Source organism: Biomphalaria glabrata, chromosome 3 (genome assembly GCF_947242115.1).
Source record: "Biomphalaria glabrata chromosome 3, xgBioGlab47.1, whole genome shotgun sequence".
Taxonomy (NCBI): Eukaryota; Metazoa; Mollusca; class Gastropoda; family Planorbidae; genus Biomphalaria; species Biomphalaria glabrata.
The window spans coordinates 51,556,536-51,577,209 of NC_074713.1; the positions used below are offsets into that span (position 1 = coordinate 51,556,536).

The 20,674-nt window shown below is 38.8% G+C and overlaps 1 protein-coding gene across 8 annotated transcripts in view; it reads right to left on the reverse strand.

Annotated features, from left to right (window-relative positions):
• LOC106055455 (synaptotagmin-14-like) overlaps window positions 1-20,674 on the reverse strand; it is a 98,630-nt gene that overhangs the window by 24,325 nt on the left and 53,631 nt on the right. Inside the window, exon 1 of one of the 8 annotated variants that reach the window (XM_056022562.1) lies at window positions 14,019-14,158. The exons of 5 other annotated variants lie outside the window; for them this stretch is intronic. The gene's annotated coding sequence lies outside the window, so the exon portion shown is untranslated. Of the gene's footprint in view, window positions 1-13,819; window positions 14,159-20,674 lie in introns of those variants that run through there. 2 more of the 8 variants (XM_056022563.1, XM_056022561.1) reach the window with 2 other exon arrangements.

Here is a 20,674-nt window from a genome sequence, read left to right on the forward strand (position 1 = left end):
CATCCCTCTTTCCCCATCTAACCCTCCACATCTACCTCTCTCCACATCCCCCCTCTTTATCTCCTCATCTCTCTCTCCCTATTTCTCTCTCTTTCTCAATCTTCATCTCTCTCTATCTCCATCTCTCTCTCTCTTCTCTCGATCTCGCTCTATCTCCATCTCTCTCTCTTTCTCTATCTCCATCTCTCTATCTCTATCTCCATCTCTCTCTTTCTCCTTCTCGCTCTTTCTCCTTCTCTCTCTTTCTCCTTCTCTCTGGCCTCTCGTTACTCACTCCTTCCCTTTATGACTTCCTCTCTTCTCTCTCCCATTCTTCTCCCCCCCCCCGGTCCCTTTCAGGCTATCTGATTCTCTCTTCTACTTTCTCTCTCTGTCTCTTTATTCTTTTCTCTTTCCCACTCTGTCCTCCTCTCTTACTTTCCCCTTTTTCTCTTCTCTTTCCCTCTCTCCCACTCTCACAATCTCAATTCCTCTTTTTCTCACTCTTCCACCCCTCTCCCTCCATCTCTCTCTTTCACTCCCCAGGGAGACAGTGTACTTTAGAATGACATAAATATATTTTTGTTCCTCTTCCATGAGTCAGAAACATGTTTGTATTCTCTAAACGTTGCAACGACCTAGAAATCAACATCACACATTTGAACGACGACGCCAATAAAAGAATCCAATCCAATAATTTATGCTGAACAAAAATGTCCGACGCGCTATTACCATGACAACTGTCATTTCTATTTGGGTTCTTCCACAACTGTATTAGATTGCAAGCCTGCAGGGTAAAGAAGAGTGAAGTGTAGCTGGAGTTTCGTCTAGATGTGTGAGTGTGTTGTGCGTGTGTGTGTGTGTGTGTGTGTTGTGCGTGTGTGATTTTGTATAGAAGCGAAAGACGTCATGAAATACTCTCTAAATGTCACGCTCATTAATCTCACAGCCAAACGTTATTCCACGAGATATTTGAAACATTTGCCCGTGAATAAAGGAACATTTTTCCTCTGATTCTGTATTCACATTATCAAATCGTAGTCTGCACGAAATTTGTTTCGTTAGAGAAGTTACACACTATGTGCACAACAAATGTTTCTGTTAAAGCTGTGCACATGCATTCTCGTGGCCGAGTCTTGAAGTAAGGCTTAAACTACTTAGACTATTTACTGAACAGGAAGTTACGTTAGAAAAAAACAACAACAGGATTTCAAAGAGAGTTTGTGTTATCACACGAATTCAGAGGCGGCCCCCACTAGGTCCACCCATGGTCAAGCCATTTCTGTTTGACTTCCCCCCCAGACTTGCTGATCTCCGTCTCGACAGGTCTGGGAAACCCAAAATTCTCAACCTGTATGGCGACATTTATGCACTACGCAAGACAGCAGGGTTTCTGTCCAGGGCTTTTGCAAGAGAGGATTTGAGCCTCTCAAGCCCTCACTCAAATGGAGTTTGATGATGATGATGATGGTCAAGCCATAGACTTGTTTTGATTGTGTGTAAAGTAATAAAATTTCAAATAATCATTTGGTATAGTTTTTCACTTGAAACCACAATTTACAATCTATTATCTAAAATAACAATTCCGACTTATAAAAATATTAATTTTAAATATGATATTTAAAAGCGTTTCAATATTTTAAAATCTAAATGTGACAGACCGATAACACAAAACTAATAGCGACTACTAGCGTCTTTTCTTTATTTCATTTATCTCTTAGTTTCATTTCATTCTTTATGTTTCAATTTATAGTATCATTCTCTGTAGCAGAGGTGTTGCTAGGATGGGGGAGGGGAGGGAGGGGGAGAATTTGAAAATCCCCCTGGGTCCCCAAATGAGTGTTTTTTACATTAACTAATAAATATTAACCAAAATGCAGGTGACCCCAAATGATGGCAAATTTCTAGCTACGCCACTGCTCTATAGTTCTTTTCCAGCCTGGTCGTGTGTTATACACACTGGACTATCGTTCGGGTGGTGTCAATGATCTCGGGTTCATACCCTGCCCGCAGCCATCCCCTGTCGTCCTGCGGGAGGTTCGGGCTAAGCTAGCTTCAAATCTGAAAGAACATCCGAAACTTGTAAAACCATTTTACAAACTCTTCCTCTTTTCCCCCCCCCCCCATCAACCTTTTCGATTGTCTACGCCTCTGCCTGTATGTAAGCATTACGATTTTCTTCCTGCTGAATTATTTATGTATTCACAGAAAGCTAAGCGCTACTTGTGACTCCAGACACTTTGGCTAAGACAAGCCAGAGTCTGCCGGAGAGACAGATCACAGTAGGGTGGACTATAGAGACAGGATTTACAGACGAGAGAATGGTGCGTCTCGTGACTGGCACGTGCAGACGATTGGAAAGGGAAGAACCTGGGGATAGTGTAAGAGGGGGGGGGTCCTAGAAGTATAATTCCTCATTACCATCTCAGTGTAAAGTTTGTTTGGTGAGTGAATAAATAGGACAGTAGAAAAAGTGGCTAAACAGTGAATAAGAAAGTAGATTATACACTTAATAAGACAGTGAATAATACAGCAGATTATACACTTAAAAAGACAGTGAATAATAGAGTAGATTATACACTTAATAAGACAATCAATAAGACAGAAGATTATACACTTAATAAGACAATTAATAAGACAGTAGATTTTACACTTAATAAGACAGTAGATTATACACTTAATAAGACAGTAAATAAGGCAATTGATAAGATAATGAATAAGACAATGGGAAAAGATAGATTGATAAGACAAAAGTCTCAATGGATTAAATTCTTCTTTCTGCATCATCAGCTTTTAGCGTCTAACTTTCACAACCATATAAGATAAGATAAGATAACTTTATTGATCTAAACAAATGAAAATTCATTTTGACTACAATTGACAACCTCAGCGTAACTACTGTACAATAACAATATAGATGCACGATATACATGCACATACCAACAACATTCACACACGAAAAAAAAAAAACACATAGACACTCATAACCAGCGCTTATAAATAGACTCCTATGAACTTCTCGATGATGACAGAATGTTAATTTTTAATGTTGGTCATCCAGGGTCTATTATGGAAATATAATTATTGCCAGTGAAGAATACAGTTTTAATTTGAAAAGAAAAAGGGATGTTACTCTTTCAGATTGTCCATTATTTACTCTTGTCAAGCTCAAACATGAGTTATCCTCCAGCTTTTGTTTATTTTTGACTTCAAGTATGTAAATCAATCTTCTACCAGAGAGCCGCCCGCTATTCAGGTGTCCAAGAAGGAAATCAGAACATAGCTCATTGAACATGCTGTCAGGGCCGCCCTTAGGCAAAACAAACTAAGTTGCCGCCTCGGGCCTCCAATTGGTGGGGGTCCTCAAACAAGACACATTTTTCCCTTTGTCAGAGACGAAATAGATTGTAACCCTCGTTATTGTTACAATATATTTGGTTTAAAAATGACTTATAGCAGGAGATCAGACACAACAAACAGGGAACTATTGCATATGCATACTTTATATTATATTCTGTACATAGTTAATTAGGTTTTAAATGAATTGCATATTTTTTATTATTTCGCTGTTTATTTTGTATTTTTTCTAATTCATTTCGGACCACCGAATTCACTTCGCCTAAGGCTTCTAATTATCGAGGGCGCCCCGATGCTATAGCACAAAAGATGCGCTTTGCAAACATTTGTTTAAAAATAAAAGATGAATATAGATTAAAGGTCCCTTAAAAAATTAAATGCTTATGTTTATAAGTAACAACAAAAAAAACGAGAGATCAGCTTTCAGAATGCTATAACGATTAGAGGTCCATATTACATACATAACACTTGGCTTCTAAAACACGGACAAGTTGAGATATTCACACACACACACATGCACACACACATTCACACACTCAGTCACTCGATTACTGTATATTTATACATATGCATTTGTACTACAGAAAGTTCGGAAGACTCAACACAACACAATACTGTCGAGGGAAAAAAAAAAGCTCCAGGTCTGTGGAAACTCTGCACTAGATCTAGACTTAATAGCCGGCAGTGAAATGTCAACAGCAAATTGACTCGTAATCGTTGTAAGGACGCCATCTCTCTCTCTCTCTCTCTCCATCCATTCACTCGAATGTTCACACAACACTTTTGAAAACACATGTGTATATAATTTGTTTCGTTCAAAAATTGTTTAGTAGAAAAACATTCCAATCCACTATATAAATGTAAACATAACCTAGATCACTGCAAGTATTTGAACCAGAGGTGACTACACGTTTCACTTCAAATATTTAACCATTTTTAGTCAATAGTTTAAAAGACAAAGGCAATAAAGAAGAAAATGTGCATGTCTGGTTTCAAACCATAGACTATATATTACATAGTCTATGTTTCAAACCTAGGCTGTGGAAAAACAAATTACCATATATGTCTGTTGTGTTACAAGACAGGCAATCCTGGACACGCTTTTAGCGTGCCGTACTGTCCAGGTGGAGTCGTCCATAGTGAGAAAATGGAGAGGTCATCATGGAAGCGAAAAGGACTTCCTGAAGTTATGTAAAAGAAAGAACGTCAAGATCCGTCAAAGCGTTTCTAGTGGTAGAGGCAGCAGAAGCGACTTTTCTTTTTCTAGTGGTAGAGGCAGCAGAAGCGACTTTTCTTTTTCTAGTGGTAGAGGCAGCAGAAGCGACTTTTCTTTTTCTAGTGGTAGAGGCAGCAGAAGCGACTTTTCTTTCTCTATTTGTAGAGGCAGCAGAACGACTTTTCTTTTTCTAGTGGTAGAGGTAGCAGAAGCGACTTTTCTTTTTCCAGTCTCAAGCGTCTAGGATTAAATCCCTAGGGGAAAAAATTGAATTCGTTTGGAATAATGTCAGGCAGAAAGCCCCATATACTTGGTATTATTCTCAAGACAATCTGGGCAACTACGGGTGGCTTCTGACCAAAAAAAAAAAGGGCTCTGTGATATGGGCATGTGAACTGCTGATCACGCCATTCGAAGCTGAATACTTTATCAAGAGAACCAAACAAGATATTGCCCCAGAACACGTCATTCAAAGCTGTATACTTAATCAAGACACCAGGACACGATCCTTGAGACGCTTCTAAGTTAACCTAACTCTAATGGGTACCTGACATTAGTTCTGGAAAAGTAAAGGCGTTTGGTCGTTGTGCTGGCCCCGTGACACCCTCGTTAACCATGGCCCACAGAAACAAATGGCCTTTACATCATATGGCCTATAGACCACAAGTTTTGTTGTTGTTGTTGTTGTAATTCTTTATTATTTGTGAAGAGTCTTTTAACACAAATAAGTTTTTCAATGAGCAGTCCCAACTAATGATTTCTACATAGGGCAGTGCGCAACATGTTCATGTACGTTTATTTATTTATTCAACTCAGAAAGAAACATTCCCGCTGAAACCGTGCTCAAAATAAAAAAAAATATGTAAAGCTAAATTTCATTTTATGATGATTATGTATTTTGAAAAACAATATCGGTCAAACCAGAGGTTTCACTATGTGGCCAGCTAGGTAGTTATATTTTACCCCGAAGATATATGTAAGTTGTCAAATTTTTAGGAAGATCGTAAGAGATGTTTTTGATACACCCGGAAACCCACTAAGTTTTCACCTATGTAGAAATTTTTGATTTGTGGATTGTAGATTGGAAAAAAAAAAATTATTTATTTCATACGATTTTTGTTTTTAAAGTGGTGTAGTCCTATCTGCTTATTTATAATCGGGAAGTTGATTAAACAGAGACGACTTTTCCTATCGTCACCAGCGACATCAGCTGTTTCTCCTCCACCACTCTTATTCCCATGGGGGCCCACAACTATCAGAAGCAATTAACTGCTAGGCCATGAGCTATCGTTTAGACAGACTTGCATTCTGGGAAGTCACGTGATACGGGCGTATGTTTACATGTGAATACAGACAAGATGGAACCGGATACTATCAACAAATTAATAGATTGATGTGATTGCCACTATTTCTCAATATTTATATCTGTTTCTCCTTCTTCGTTCTCATCTATGGAGGCTTCAGATGTAGTCCTATATCTGCAATGAACTGTGCAGTGGTATCCAGATCTGGCAGCTCTCCATATAGTATTTTTGCTCTATAGGGGAAGTTTTAGGTCCCTGTATCTTGGTGGTTTATTTATTTATGCTGCGACAGTTTTTTAATGGCCCCTGAAAGTTTTGCCTGCCTGTCTGTTCGTCTGATACGTTTATTTTTACCAACAATAAAAGCAATCGATCTTTATTATCCAGAGTTGGAAAGGGGAAAAAATACAAACGCTAAACAAAATGCAAATAGTATTATAAAAAAAAAATATTTGTCTCGTAATTTCCAACGTCGATGTTTTTGTTTCATTTTTTTAAAAAGCTTGAAAAGTCATTTCCGTTTTAGAGTTTAGCGAGGCGGGAACTGCCATCGGACGATGAAGTTGGAAATCTAGTTTCTAGACCAGGCTCTGACTTAAGGAGACGAGTCAGAAACATTCTAAGACTATCGGTAGCAGGGGCGGACTGGGTGTCAAAATATGGCCCGGGCATTTCTATAAAATTCGGCCCACAAATTCTCTATCATGTGATGGGCATCCATTTCTAGGTGTATCGGTCCTTAAAAATCATTAACTTTGATAATGTATCGATATGCATGCATATAGTGAGCTCTATATCTTATTAATAAGCAATATAGCGTCTTTTCAAATCAGCCATTATGTAGCCCCTAAAAAGATGAAGCCTACTAGTAGCACTGTCTACATTCTACATTTTATTTTCGGAAAATGTGTTTGATTAAAATAGTATTACACTGTAATGTATATTAAAGATTTGTTTAAACACGACGCTCAGAGGGCCTGTTATACAAATAAAAATAATAAGATAATAAGAATATCATAAAACCTTTAACAATTTGAAATGTGCCATAGTGGATTCGATCAGGCCATTTCGGTGGCCCTACCGGCCCATTTGGGTACCGGCCCACCGGGCATTTGCCCAAATGCCCATATAGCCAGTCCGCCCCTGATCGGTAGTGAAGGACAACAAGTGATCTAGATTCTTTCATCTACACTGTGGTATTAAAACCCAAGGCCCATCTCTCTCTAAACAGGATCCCTAAATGCTGGTACTTACTGAACTGAATGGGTTAGGATTAAGGTTAGGACGCTTAAATTTGTTTTGACCCAGTCAATCCTTATGACTTCATATTTTTGTGAACAAAGGGAAACCCCCAACTTTTCGGACGGGCGTTCAGATGCGTTTCCGTCACAATACAAAACAGGAATCTCAGCTACATTTTGTAATGTGGGCAGAACTTTTTAGGGCCGCATATCGCCGAGTCGTGGAACATGGGCTGTAGTTAGAACACTACTGTATAATCTTATCTTATCTTATAAATTGCCTCGTTACTTTAGTAGATAACAAAAAAAAATGACGCCCTAATTGTTAGATGTGTTTAATCTAGTCGTGTTTGTTAATCAGTGACTTAAACTCTGCTAAGTCGTCGGTTTTCCTGGCTGATTCAGGCAACCCATTCCATAACCTAAAAGCACAAGGGAAGAAGAAGCACTTTACGAATTTGTCCTAGAATACGGAATAAGAAAGGCGCATTTTATTTTGTGAGTCTTTCTGATTATATTATTAGGTTTCGCTATTGTATTAGTATTGTTACTTTACGCTTTAGTCTTCTGTCCTGAAGAGTCTCTAAATTTTATGCTTGTACTAATGGTCAAACAAACTAAACACTCAAGTTATAGCGTAAATTACAGTAATTCGGTTGGTTTTAATGTGTATTGGTCAAGAGAGAGACTCGGGGCTCCGCGAGATTAACAATTTACTTATAATATTTTTAAAGATCCCCCATGGTCCCCACGAAAGCTTTGCCCCAGATAATTAACTGGATTTCCTAGCTCTTTGAAAGGCATTGCCCAGACTTGCCCAGCAAATGTTAAAGCGTTCTATAATAATTGCCCGATTATTCTAAATGTTTTAATAAAAAATTTTAAAAAATGCCTTTCAGCCATTTGAGCTCCATCCGCAAAAAAATTCCCTTTGAATTAAAAAAAAATTGACTATTGGCAAAAATTTATAAAAAAAATAATAAAACAGTACGTTTAAAAAGGGAAAGAGGAAGAGAGACAGAGACAGAGAGAGAGAGGAAGAGAGAGAGGAAGAGAGTGAGAGAGGAAGAGAGAGAGAGAGAGAGGAAGAGAGTGAGAGAGGAAGAGAGAGAGAGAGGAAGAGAGAGGAAGACAGAGAGAGAGGAAGAGAGAGAGAATGTCAGAAAAATAGAAAATGGAAGACATCGAGGGATAGAAAAAGTGTGTATGTGTGCGTGTGAAAGACAGAATAAGTCTGAGAGACATACAGAAAGAAAGAGAGACAGAGCGAAAGACAGATAAAAGAGACAGCACAGATATAGTGAGACATAGAGTGTCCTGGCTAGGATCTTGTGTGTTATGTAAATCCAATTCCCTTTAACCAATCTAAAAATTACAATTAATATACGTCATCAAGACGTCTGGATACTTCAACTGATGTATTTATTTACAAATGGAATGCATGTCTTGTCTCACTATCCGTCATTGTCTTATCTGTTTTCATCACTACTCTTCTTTCTCTAAGCTCTAGCCATCTTGTTCACCATGTACACATATTCTGCCACGTCACTGGTCTGTCTGACTACGTCACTACTTTTACCGTCGCTAAAAAAAAACAATGCACAATATTTTCATCTACAAACTCAAACTATAAACTAAACTAGGTCACTACAAGAGAGAGGAGAGACAGAGAGAGTTCTCAGAGATACAGCGATAGACTGAAAGAATGTATATATCCAAAGAAATACCAGTGAGTGTAAGGGCGAAAGATTTAGAAGACCCATTCAGATGTTTCCAATCAGAAGTATAAAAAAAGAAACATTAAAAGTGCGGGAAGAAGCAAGACGACACCAGACTACTTTCCCCACCCCACCTTTTCCCCCGGTGCTTCCGATTCATGAACTAGTGTTCTGCATGCAATCTGTCCAATTACTCTGAACTCTAGACGCAGCTCAAGGACGCGGTTATTTGAGCCGGTTCAACGCAGAGAAAAAAAAAAACCTCCACAAGCGACAGAGATGGCAGACTTGGGGCGTAGGTCACAGAACTGTTCTAAGGCTCCTCTAATTATGGTCATAGACTTCTGGAGGGAAAACACTTAAGTGTTGGACAATCGACCAGTCGAGAGTCGCTGCCCTTTGGTGTATGCTTTATCTGTTGAAGGCTTGCCAGCAGACGTCATGCGAAATATTGTTCTTAGATGTTTGATTCATCAAGAGTTAGTTTTGTAATTGGATTGGAAGGGCCAAAACGAGGGAAGGGAGTGCCAAAAAGAGGCTGTGGTTTAGGAAACGACTATTCGTACACAAAATGTACTTGTATTTTTTAATGTAATGTAATCACCAGACGATATTATTTCTAATCATTTTCTTTTGGACACGAATTTGCGCCCAACTTTTCAAGCCAATGTTACCACGCCTCTGGAAAAGCATAAAGGCCATCAAAAAGTTGTGGGCAGTGCTATCAGTGCAGTGGCCCCTTGTCTCACCCTATAACTGTATAGATAAAGAAGGAATTGGATATTAGATGTAAAAGCACTTTAATGAGCCAAACCTCAAGCAGTAATTAATATCATTTTCATTAGTCAACAAACTAGGATAAAGGTCTCCACAAATAAAACTGCCTAGGGTGTCCAATTACTTAGATCTGGCACTGGTTATAGACACTACGAGTCAAAAACGCCCACGAATGAAGTCTGCAGTTGTGATCCCTCAACGCGTGGAACCCTCAGGGCGCTGTAGATGTCTGGGCGGCAGTGCGTCGCTAGTGTTACAAGCGCGGAGAATATAAACCCTATATGCAATCGCTTGTCATTTGTCATGATATTCTTCTAATCACCTCTTCTGTTTTCTTTATATAGCGCTAATGAGACAAGATATTCCAGAATAGAAATAGCAATTGCCGATACGTCAGTACATGTCACGTGGCACACGTCTCAAGTCAGTATTGTGTGTATGTGTGACGTATCATGTGACGTATGTAAGGTATCATGTGACTTACACAGGGGGCGGATTCACCTATAAGCAACATCAGCTTTAGTTTAGGGTCCCCACTTGTATGGGAGCCCCCTAGAAAAATTTTGTTCCAGGGATAATATCATTTTAAAGATAGAGCATAGGAAGACTTGCTTTATGTTGAGTACAAGGGGCCCCATACCTCCAATAGCTCACGGCCTTATCAAGTGTAAATGTGGCCCTGGACGTATGTAAGAATGTCATGTAACGTATGTAATGTAACATGTGACGTATAGATAGATAGATATAGCCCAGAACTTCTGCAGGAAGTAAATCTATGTCCTAGCCCAGAACTTCTTCAGGAAGTAAATCTATGTCCTAGCCTAGAACTTCTGCAGGAAGTAAATTTATGTCCTAGCCCAGAACTTCTGTAGGAAGTAAATCTACGTCCTAGCCCAAAATTTCTGTAGAACGTAAATCTATGTCCTAGCCCAGAACTTCTTCAGGAAGTAAATCTATATCCTAGCCCAGAACATCTGCAGGAAGTAAATTTATGTCCTATCCTAGAACTCCTGCAGGAAGTAAATTTATGTCCTAGCCTAGAACTCCTGCAGGAAGTAAATTTATGTCCTAGCCTAGAACTTCTTCAGGAAGTAAATCTATGTCCTAGCCCAGAACTTCTGCAGGACGTAAATCTATATCCTAGCCTAGAACTTCTGCAGGAAGTAAATTTATGTCCTAGTCTAGAACTCCTGCAGGAAGTAAATTTATGTCCTAGCCTAGAACTCCTGCAGGAAGTAAATCTATGTCCTAGCCCAGAACTTCTGCAAAACGTAAATTTATGTCCTAGCCTAGAACTCCTGCAGGAAGTAAATCTATGTCCTAGCCCAGAACTTCTGCAGGAAGTAAATCTATGTCCTAGCCCAGAACTTCTGCAGGAAGTAAATTTATGTCCTAGCCCAGAACTTCTGTAGGAAGTAAATCTACGTCCTAGCGTAAAACTCCTGCAAGACGCAAATCTACGTCCTAGCGTAGAACTCCTTTAGAACGGTAGAATATGGCAGTAAACACGGTTCGAACTAAAGACCATTGTGACGAGATTCCGGAGCGGATGCCACGTAACCAAGCAGTCTTCTGCATGTCAGGTAGCACATGACATGTTATCTCTTACACAGCCTCTTCACTTGATGTCTAAATGTCCTATTGGCATTCAGCTCAGAAACTCAATCAATACATTAAATGCCATTCATCTTCTCTCTTAACCAAATTCTTGAAGTGATCTCCCCCTAAGAGTTATTTTTAGAAGCAATAAATGTTTAATGGCAATAGGGCTATTCGCTTACAGAAATACACATATGCCAGTGAAGATCTAGGAACATGGAAGATCGATCTGGCTTAGAGAAATCCTACAAAATACCTACATTTAAGGGGTGTGGTGTTTTGATTGAGAATGTTGACTGCGTTTTAAGGCTACGACAAAGGAGAGTGAATTATCCAACAATCAAACGAATACAATCACTATTTGTAATTGGGAGGAACGACACTTTTTCTGGTGAAATTACGGGATCGCTCGAGAATAGACTCGTGTGGATAAAACTAAACCGGAAGTTTCTAATTTAGATTTATCTCGTAGGTATCGGAGAGTTTCACAAACTGAATAATGTCAAGGGCGCTAAATCGATTGGCCCTCTTCCTCCAAGGCTAAGAAGTGCACTTAAAGTATTATGTACCTTTTATAAGACACTAGTCGACCCACGGCGTAGCATACGCCGTTATTTTGCAGGGCCGGCCTTAGGCCCCTATGTGACCGCAGTGTGCCCCGCACTTTCAAAGGACAGGCGCTAATTCTAGGTGTAAATTATTAAATTAAACCATTTTATAACTTATAACAAAATATACGAAAAAGTCATGGAAATATCCGGAAATGATTAAAATCTTTTGAAAACTCAAAAAAAAAAAAAGAAAATTGCAGAAATAAAAGAGTGATCTTTCCTTTACTTCTTCTTCTCGTCCAATCTCTTGAGCGAAGAAGAGAATTATATATATATAGAAGAGAGTTTATCAACACCTCCATTTCTTTTATATACCGGATACACCAACTGGCTAACTATTTAGAATTGTTTCATCATATATGAAAATCTCCATTTGGGGCTGTAAACAACAAACATTTATAAATAGATGTTTCTAAAGGGACGCAATATACTAGAAACATGACATTTAGTTCTATCAAGGAATATTACTGGTTTGACCTAATTCATTTATATTTTTACTTTTTTTTAAAAAGTGTACAGAGTTTCTGTTCTTGGATTATTTGGATATGTCTTGTGTTTGCTTCACATCGATGTTCTGTTATGTCAATGTGGTAACAAAGGATCTGCTAAAATATATAAGATAATATAAGATAATATAAGATCTACTTAATCAAACAAGACAATACTTTGTTTGTGTGTAAGTAAATGAAGCTCAAAGAAGCCTTGACTGTTACGTTACAAAATGTTCTATGTTACTGTCAAAGTCGTCCGTTTGTCAATGATTCCACTGGCCCATTAGAAGCCAGTGGCACTGAGCACGTGACTTAACGCCCAGCTAGCTAGTCCGCATTTTGTATTCCCATGAGATGAAGTTAGATCTATATACGAACATTCGAATGCCTATAACAATTTAAAAATAAAGAGATAGTCTATCTTCTTCTGTAAGCACAAACACAGGAGAACACACACACATGCAAAACGCAAGCACATACACACGAAAACTGAGGACAAAACACGCACAAACGAGCACATCACATACATAAACACTCACACACTTTAACACAAACCAAATGGTACATGTTGCTAGAACGGAGTGAATGTGTTCAATGTTAAACACCTGAAATAGAGATGAGAAAAAAAGTCAACAGGAAAAAGACAGTAGGACATAACATGAACCGAACACTGATATCAGGGGAGTTAAGTACAAAACTATTTCCGAACAGAACTGCAGCAGACACCAAAATGATTGGAAAAATGGCAGGATATGTTGTTTTAGAAAGGAAACAAAAAAAAAAAAGCTTTAACAAGAAAAAGATAAAGAAATAATTTGTAAATAACAACAAAGTTTATGTGAGGTGTAATTGTATCGATTAGTTTGGATCTAGACCAACAATAATACGCCTGTGCGATTAGAGATACTTTTACCAAATGTTTTTATGTAGTGCAATTTCATACTTATAACTTTCTCACTACGCTATGATCCTAATCACTTGCCTGGACCAGTTGGGAAAATTGGTGGGGAGGGGAAGAAAGGGATGTCTGGATGCTTTTTAAAAGCACTTATAAAAAAAAGGAACGACTTGAATTCGAACTCATGGCTAAAGCCTCCTCAGGCCGACATACGAACCACTCAGCTAGTGCAAAGAAGATTGTATAGTTATCTATTGTTTGTTACAAAATTACTTTAAAGCGGCGACCTATAAAGGGGACTAGTTCAGCTTATAAACACCACTTCGGTCAAGTACAATATCTTTCCCTTGTTCGAAATACCAAATAAAATAAATAATTACCAACAGTTGATTAACTCATTGGTTAATTTGTCAATTGATCCTTGTGTTGTCATGTAAAAGAAATAATTGTGCAAAATTTCAGCTTGATCTGAAATAGGGTGTAGATGAAATAACGTGTACGAATTTTTTACCAGACAGACAGACAGAGTTGATATAAGCTTTTTAAAAAGTGTTTGAAAGTTTCGCTTAAGAGTAAAATATATCAAGAGTATTGAGTAAATCAAGTTCCACCAAGAAAAATAAAATACCGCTTTATATTCGGAACTCGATACATCAATTTCTTCAGAAGACACAATTCACAAAATACACAATCACCGCACTGTTAGTAAACATTCTCAAATTCACATTTCCCAGAATTTGCATTGAGGTGAATACATGCATTACTTCACAGAGAACCGGTGTCACATGAACTATGCGATCAAAGGAAAGTTATCCGGGTCTGACTACCTGGTAGTCTCCCTTCGTCACTGTTGTGACGGTGTCAAATGATGTCCTCTCGCTAAGTTATCCAAGCTCTCGCTAAGTTATCCAAGCAGAGAATGAACCATCTGTTTTGTCTGATGAGCAGGCTTGTAGTGCCAGAGACTACCCCTCCCCTCTCCAGCCAGTGTCTACCCCTCCCCTCCCCTCTCCCTCCCTGCATCCTCAGCAGTCGCTACCCTTGTCAGCGGCCACCATTTTCAACGGGGGGGGGGCAATTGGCTTTATTCATACAGCGCCATTTATGAGGCATGCGATTAGCGGGCGGGGGAGGGGGGCTTGTCTGCTCCGTGTGTGAGTATGATTGATGCACTCGCTCATTGTGTATGTGTGATTGTATGTGTGATTGTTTGTCATTCACTCAACTGTTTCTAATTGTCAAAGTGTTTTCGTCAAAGGCTGAATGTGTATCAAGCTACTTTTTTGTGTGTGAGAGAGAGAGAGAGAGAGAGAGGGAGAGAGACGGAAAGAGATGAGAGAGAGGGGGGAGAGAATGGAGAGAAATTTTCAGATAGAGATTGAGAGAGACAGAGAGAGAGAGTGTGGGAAAGAGAGAGAGGCCGAGGAGTAGAGAGAGCAAAAGTGATGGGAAACGGAATAGGCGCACTCTCCCACTACTGATTCCAAACATTCAAGTGCTGTAGTTTGAACATGACTCAACTCTTCTCTCAACAACAAACTAGAATGTCCCAGCTGTAACAAAACACGGGCGGCATTAACAGTTTCAATTGTCGATATTATGGGATCGAGCCCAAATATATATACATGTTGTTGCAACTCTAGGTTAGGCACTCAACGTAAAGGTAGGCAACTCAACACAGTTTAACAGGAAATAAATACAGGTGTTTATTCACTAGGGCAAACACATAACATCCTTCAGCTTCCTCGTAGTCTTACTACTAAGTGTACCAGTCCTTTGCTACTTAACCCGAATGTGGACCAACGACAGCCTTCCCCGCTTCGCTCCAGGTCCCTACTACAACCTTCAGGCAGCACAAAAGTTGGCCTCTTAGTTTCCCAAACATTCAGACTCTTCACAATCCTAGATGCACTGTTATTCTCTCTCTTCTAGTGTCTTCCTGTTTATGTTCACTAGTGCGCTAGTGCGCACCTCAAGCACTGGTGCAAGGCAGGGTTACAACAATATATGTAATAAATCCAGTGCCGGTCATTCCAGACAGATCTATCTATTATAAAATACACACCACTTGTAATAGCGTAAGATTCACTGAACTGACAAAGCATAGAAAGTCAATTTCATCTTTTCTCTAGAATCTACGCATTGTAACAAAGAATTAATGATTATTTTTTTTTAGTTCCCGAAAGAAATCTTTTGATTTTGTCGTCATTTCCTTTCTATTTCTCTTTAAGATCTATTAATAGACCTCCTCAGCACAATCGTCATCTCAACAGCAACATATGCATGTCAGACATGGAAGTCCTCTGTCAAAATTGAGAAAAGACTAAATGCAGCTCAACAAAAATGGCTGAGACGGATTTTGGGAGTCAGTTACACAGATCGGGTCTCAAACAAGGAAATCCTATGCCGAACTGGGAGTCTCGAACACTTAGTGAGGTTGTGACAGAGCGTCGAATGAGGTTTGCGGGACATGTTCTCCGACAAAGTGAAGAAACCCAAGAGTTGAGATGTCATGGAGGCCAATACGAGGAAAGCGCAAACAGGGACGTCCTCGTATAACTTGGCGCCACACCTTCATGGAGGACCTCAGAGCAGTGGACACCAGGTGGGAGGAGGCTTTAGACATTGCCTGTGAGAGATCTTTGTGGAGACAGCTTGCCACCCAATGCGTCGAACGGCACGGGAGAACCCTAAGTCTAAGTAAGTAAGTAATTTGCCAATACATTTCTCCAAATCACTTTCTCTTTGTTATGTTTGCCAGAGCAATATAAACCGGATGTTTCTTTACATATTGGCGTCTAATAGCTGCGAGTTTCTACACAGATAAATAAATAATATAGGGGAGATAATTTAAAAAAAAAAAGATTTCAACATAAATCCGTCTAACTGGACTTTAGTTTTCAGAATGGTAATATAGTAAATGGAAGTATTTAGCGTGACCTGTTCAGGAAATGAGGAGGGAAAAGATTTAATATGGAAGGGTGTGAAAAGGAGGAGGAATCGAAGAGGAAATAGGATTGAATAGGGAAGGGATTGAACAAGGAAGGGATTGAACAAGGAAGGGATTGAACAAGGAAGGGATTGAACTTAGAAGATAGTGAAGAGGGATGTGTTAAAGAGAGATGTAAGTTTGGAGGGAAATGATTGAAAGGGAATGTGTAGGATGAGGGAATGGATTGTAAAGGATTGTGAGACATGTATTACAAATGAAGGGATGAGTAGATTAGTGAATGACATTCTAGACGTAAGACTGTTTATGTTTCTCTTATATTAAAGCTACAAAACATTTAAAAGACGTCTGCCACTTTACAGTGTATTAAACAAGTCTTTGAAATTTACATATCGTGTCTAAAAACAACACAATTTCTAGTCTCCCGTTGAGATCTCTTGAGACCACAGACCCTCGGTGTCGGCTCAACATTTCATCCTCGTGACCTCACTGCGCTATTGATTCCGAGTGTTGGCTCCCTAATGTGTCTCTATCCAACCCGGAGCCATGTGGAACATAATAACACCAACAGTGGAAGTAGCAAGGCTGTTGTTCCGCACTAGTTCAATGTACATTTCACCCAGTAACAAGGCAACTGATCATGTACATTTAGTTTTAGCTCTCTTGTGTACGCTAGCTTTACAAATAGTTGGTATATAGATCTAGTTATTATTTTGACCGAAACTATTTTTCTTTTTCAATAACAAATAGTCCTTGCGCTCGGTTCCTCCCCTTCCCTCTCTCCCAACTCCTTCAACTTTTGGTAAGTCAATTTATGTAACAAATTAATACTCCCATGATACATAGTAAAAGGGGACCCCACTTTTATAATTATTATCGCCCTTTACGCACTCTTTTTACAACGCTTGTATTAACTCATCCTGTATCTTACTTGCATGTTTGCGATCCAATTGTCATCAAATTGTGCATATACGTTCATGCTGGATGACAATACACAAATCAATAAAGAAATAAGCCACTGTTTAGTGTTCCCATTGGTCGTAATAAATTAATTTCATTGTTATCTAGAAAATAGCGTATATAAACAAGGTGATAAACCTTGTGTATATCGGACGGGACGATTGGGAAAGACAAGAAAACACATGGGAAAAGGAGAAAGAAAATGAATTGGCAGAACGTGAAAGACCTGATGCTCTAATAACTCTAATTAGTCTAAACCATGGGTGGACAAATTACGCCCCGCGGGCCACATGCGGCTCGCCGGAGTCCCTTATGCGGCCCGAGGACACCCTAAGAAATCAGGTGTGCCCACAGGCAATACATATAAAAATGCGAATATATTTGAAAATAAATAATTCTAAATATCTATATACATTTTAGATAACTCTCATTCTTATCACTAATGAGGATTAGGCTAAAGAAACATGGTCTCTACATAAAACGTTGAAAGTAAAAGACGATTGTTCTTATTGGCAATATTTCAAAACAGTCAAAGACACCAACTCAGGCCAACACTTATTGAACGTTCTGAAGCACTGTATTGAAAGTGCTGGGGTTGGCTTGGAACAAGATGGCAAGTGTAACAACTGATGGAGCCCGTGCTTTGACTTAGAAAAATAGAACAATATCCCAACCATAAACTCTTAACGGGAAAATTTGCGCATAGCTAAATTGAATATCAAACATATTATTACATTAATTATATCAGTGACTAAACTTATCAGAGCTAAGGAACTTAACCACGGGTAGATCTTACAAGTACTTAACTCTTTCTCTCCTAATCGACGATACCAGCGTTGATTTTGACCTCATTAAATAAAATTAATGTTTAAAAAGAGCATGCATTTCCCTTTAATTCGATACCAAATACAACATTTTCTGATAACAAACAACAAAGCTATTGAAGCCTAATCATAACAGGGGTAGTGAAATAGTAAAGAGCAAAATGAAGAATTCCTTCAAAACGGAAAAATAATTACGGAGACAAAGAGTTAAAGGTTTGCAAACAAAACATTCCGATGTTTGGTACCACAGCTATGCGCTAGCCTAGAATGGGCAAGATGGTATTGAGAAGAATACGGTATCTTAAGGAAGAAACTATGTACCTAGAAAGACATTGACTATGACTAATATTTCTAGTGAAAACAAGATTTGTAATTATCCTTTGCTGAAAGGTGAAACTATTTCTAATGAAAACAAATTTTAAGACGTCAAGAGCATGGAACCAGATTCCAATACCCTCAGCTCACCATTTGGTGCAGAAGAGCCCCGAAGATCCTTTCATATGGCCATAGATTTTAAGCTTACGTTTTTTTACGATAGTTAGCATGTCATCATTGGAGTCCAATTGCTGCATAAACCCTGTCTCTAATCCCTCGGTTTGTGAAGCGGTCTTTGAATGTGATACCTAGGGTCTTTCTGTAGCATCTGAATATTAATGCTCGGATCCTCCTCTCTAGCTCTACAGTCAGCGTCCAAGACTCACAAGAATATAAAAATGTGGCCATGACCAGGGAGCGCATCAGTCTGATTTTGGTGCCTAGGGCTAAGCCTTTGTCTTTCCACATTATTTTAAGTTTTGAAAGGGCTGCTGTGGACTGTGCTATTCGGGCCAGTAGTTCAGTTTTCTACCTTTTTATATATTTTGAGGGCACTAGTCAAAATTTGTTAGGTCTTAGGTTTCTGGAACCGAGCCTCGTTTTCAAAAGAGGCTACAAAGCTAGAAACATAAGCACACAAGTATGCAAACTAGTCACGCCCATTTCCAAATTTAAAAAAAGTGTGAATCAAGAGTTATGTTTTCCTTTAGTCTCGGCTGCTACAGAGAACAGCATTAAAGCCTTTAAGAGTAAATGCTATAGAAAAAATGCTGATAATCAGATACCAGGAAAAGAAGTAAGATGAGTTTGAATATGTATATGTCAACACTCTGTCTGGAAAAATGGAGGACCTTCTCAATACTGTGACTCAGTGTCAAAAGTCATCCATCTAGGTATTATGGAGGTAGCACGAAGAAAGGGTCCTCCAAAGAAAAGTTGGCTGGACAACATAAAATAATGGACTGGCCTCCTTTTTGATATCCTGCTAAGAACTGCTGCTGACCGAGAAAAATGAAAGGATTTGGCTACTTTCACAGCAGCCCTACACTGTCACAGCAGCCCTACACTGTCACAGCAGTCCTACACTGTCATAGCACCTCTACACTGTCACAGCAGTTTTATACTGTCATAGCACCCCTACACTGTCACAGCAGTCCTATACTGTCACAGCACCCCTACACTGTCACAGCACCCCTACACTGTCACAGCACCCCTACACTGTCATAGCAACCCTACACTGTCACAGCACCACTACACTGTCATAGCACCCCTACACTGTCACAGTATCCTACCATGAAGTCAAGAGACATATAAGATGAGAGCTGGGACTTATTAAAAAGAGACGAATAGCGTAACGAATTAAAAAAAAATAAAACGATTATCTTTAAAAGTACCGACAATAACCACGTTGCACGTTTTTCTTTGCAAGCTATAAAATATGGTGAAATAGTATTTTCAATATCTTTTTAGTTTTTTTTATATCTACACGTGAGAGACGGACAGACAGACAACACAAAACTAATATCATCTTTTCCTCTAAGAGAAGTGAGCATGCAGGGAGCACTCTTATTGTAAAAACCAACCCACGTCACAGTAGTTGCTTTGATGACATACTTTATATGTGCATAAAAAATTTGCACTAATATGATCGTACTCACATTATACAATGCTATTATGTTAAAAAAAAATGCAATCCATTTTGTATAGCTTCTTTCCACTCCTCTGCGAGGAAACGTCTGCTTCTCACGCGAGATTTCAATTCTCGTTATAATATCGAGATTTCATTTGTCTTTTTTTTTATTCTCTTTTCATCTAAGTTCGATAATTCTCAGTGACAACCCAATCGTCTGTCTAATCAACTTCCGGTTTCAGCTTGGTAATAACAGAATTTAAATCGTATGCTTTTAAACTGAAAGAGATACCGAATCGGAAGCATTCAGACTTGAGTCACACTGCTTTTTCAGAGTTGACAGATAAGGCCAGCCAAGTAGTAGCATTAGTTAGCATTTATTCCAGAGTAAGGTGTGCACCATTGAATGTTAGTATCAACCCAATTCACTAAGCAATACTAATTATACTAATCAAACAAGAATATAGAACTAAAATGCTATTTAATCTTATTCTATTTGGAAACACTTAATTCATAAGAAGATGCAGAAACTAGAATAGACGTGAGATTTATAACAAACGAGTATTCACTGAAATTTAGAGACGCTTTAGTACTGAATAATAAACAGTACAGTAATAATAAATAAGAGACACTAAGCCATAACTTACATATACAGAAGCATAATGCTAGTATAATATTCAAAAAGGCACAAACATAAATGCATATTCCTTATTACATATGCTGGGACAAAAACTGATAAAAATAGCTCCTCTTCCCTTGTGCCATTAGAGCACGGAATGGGTTGCTTGTATCAGCCAGCAAAAC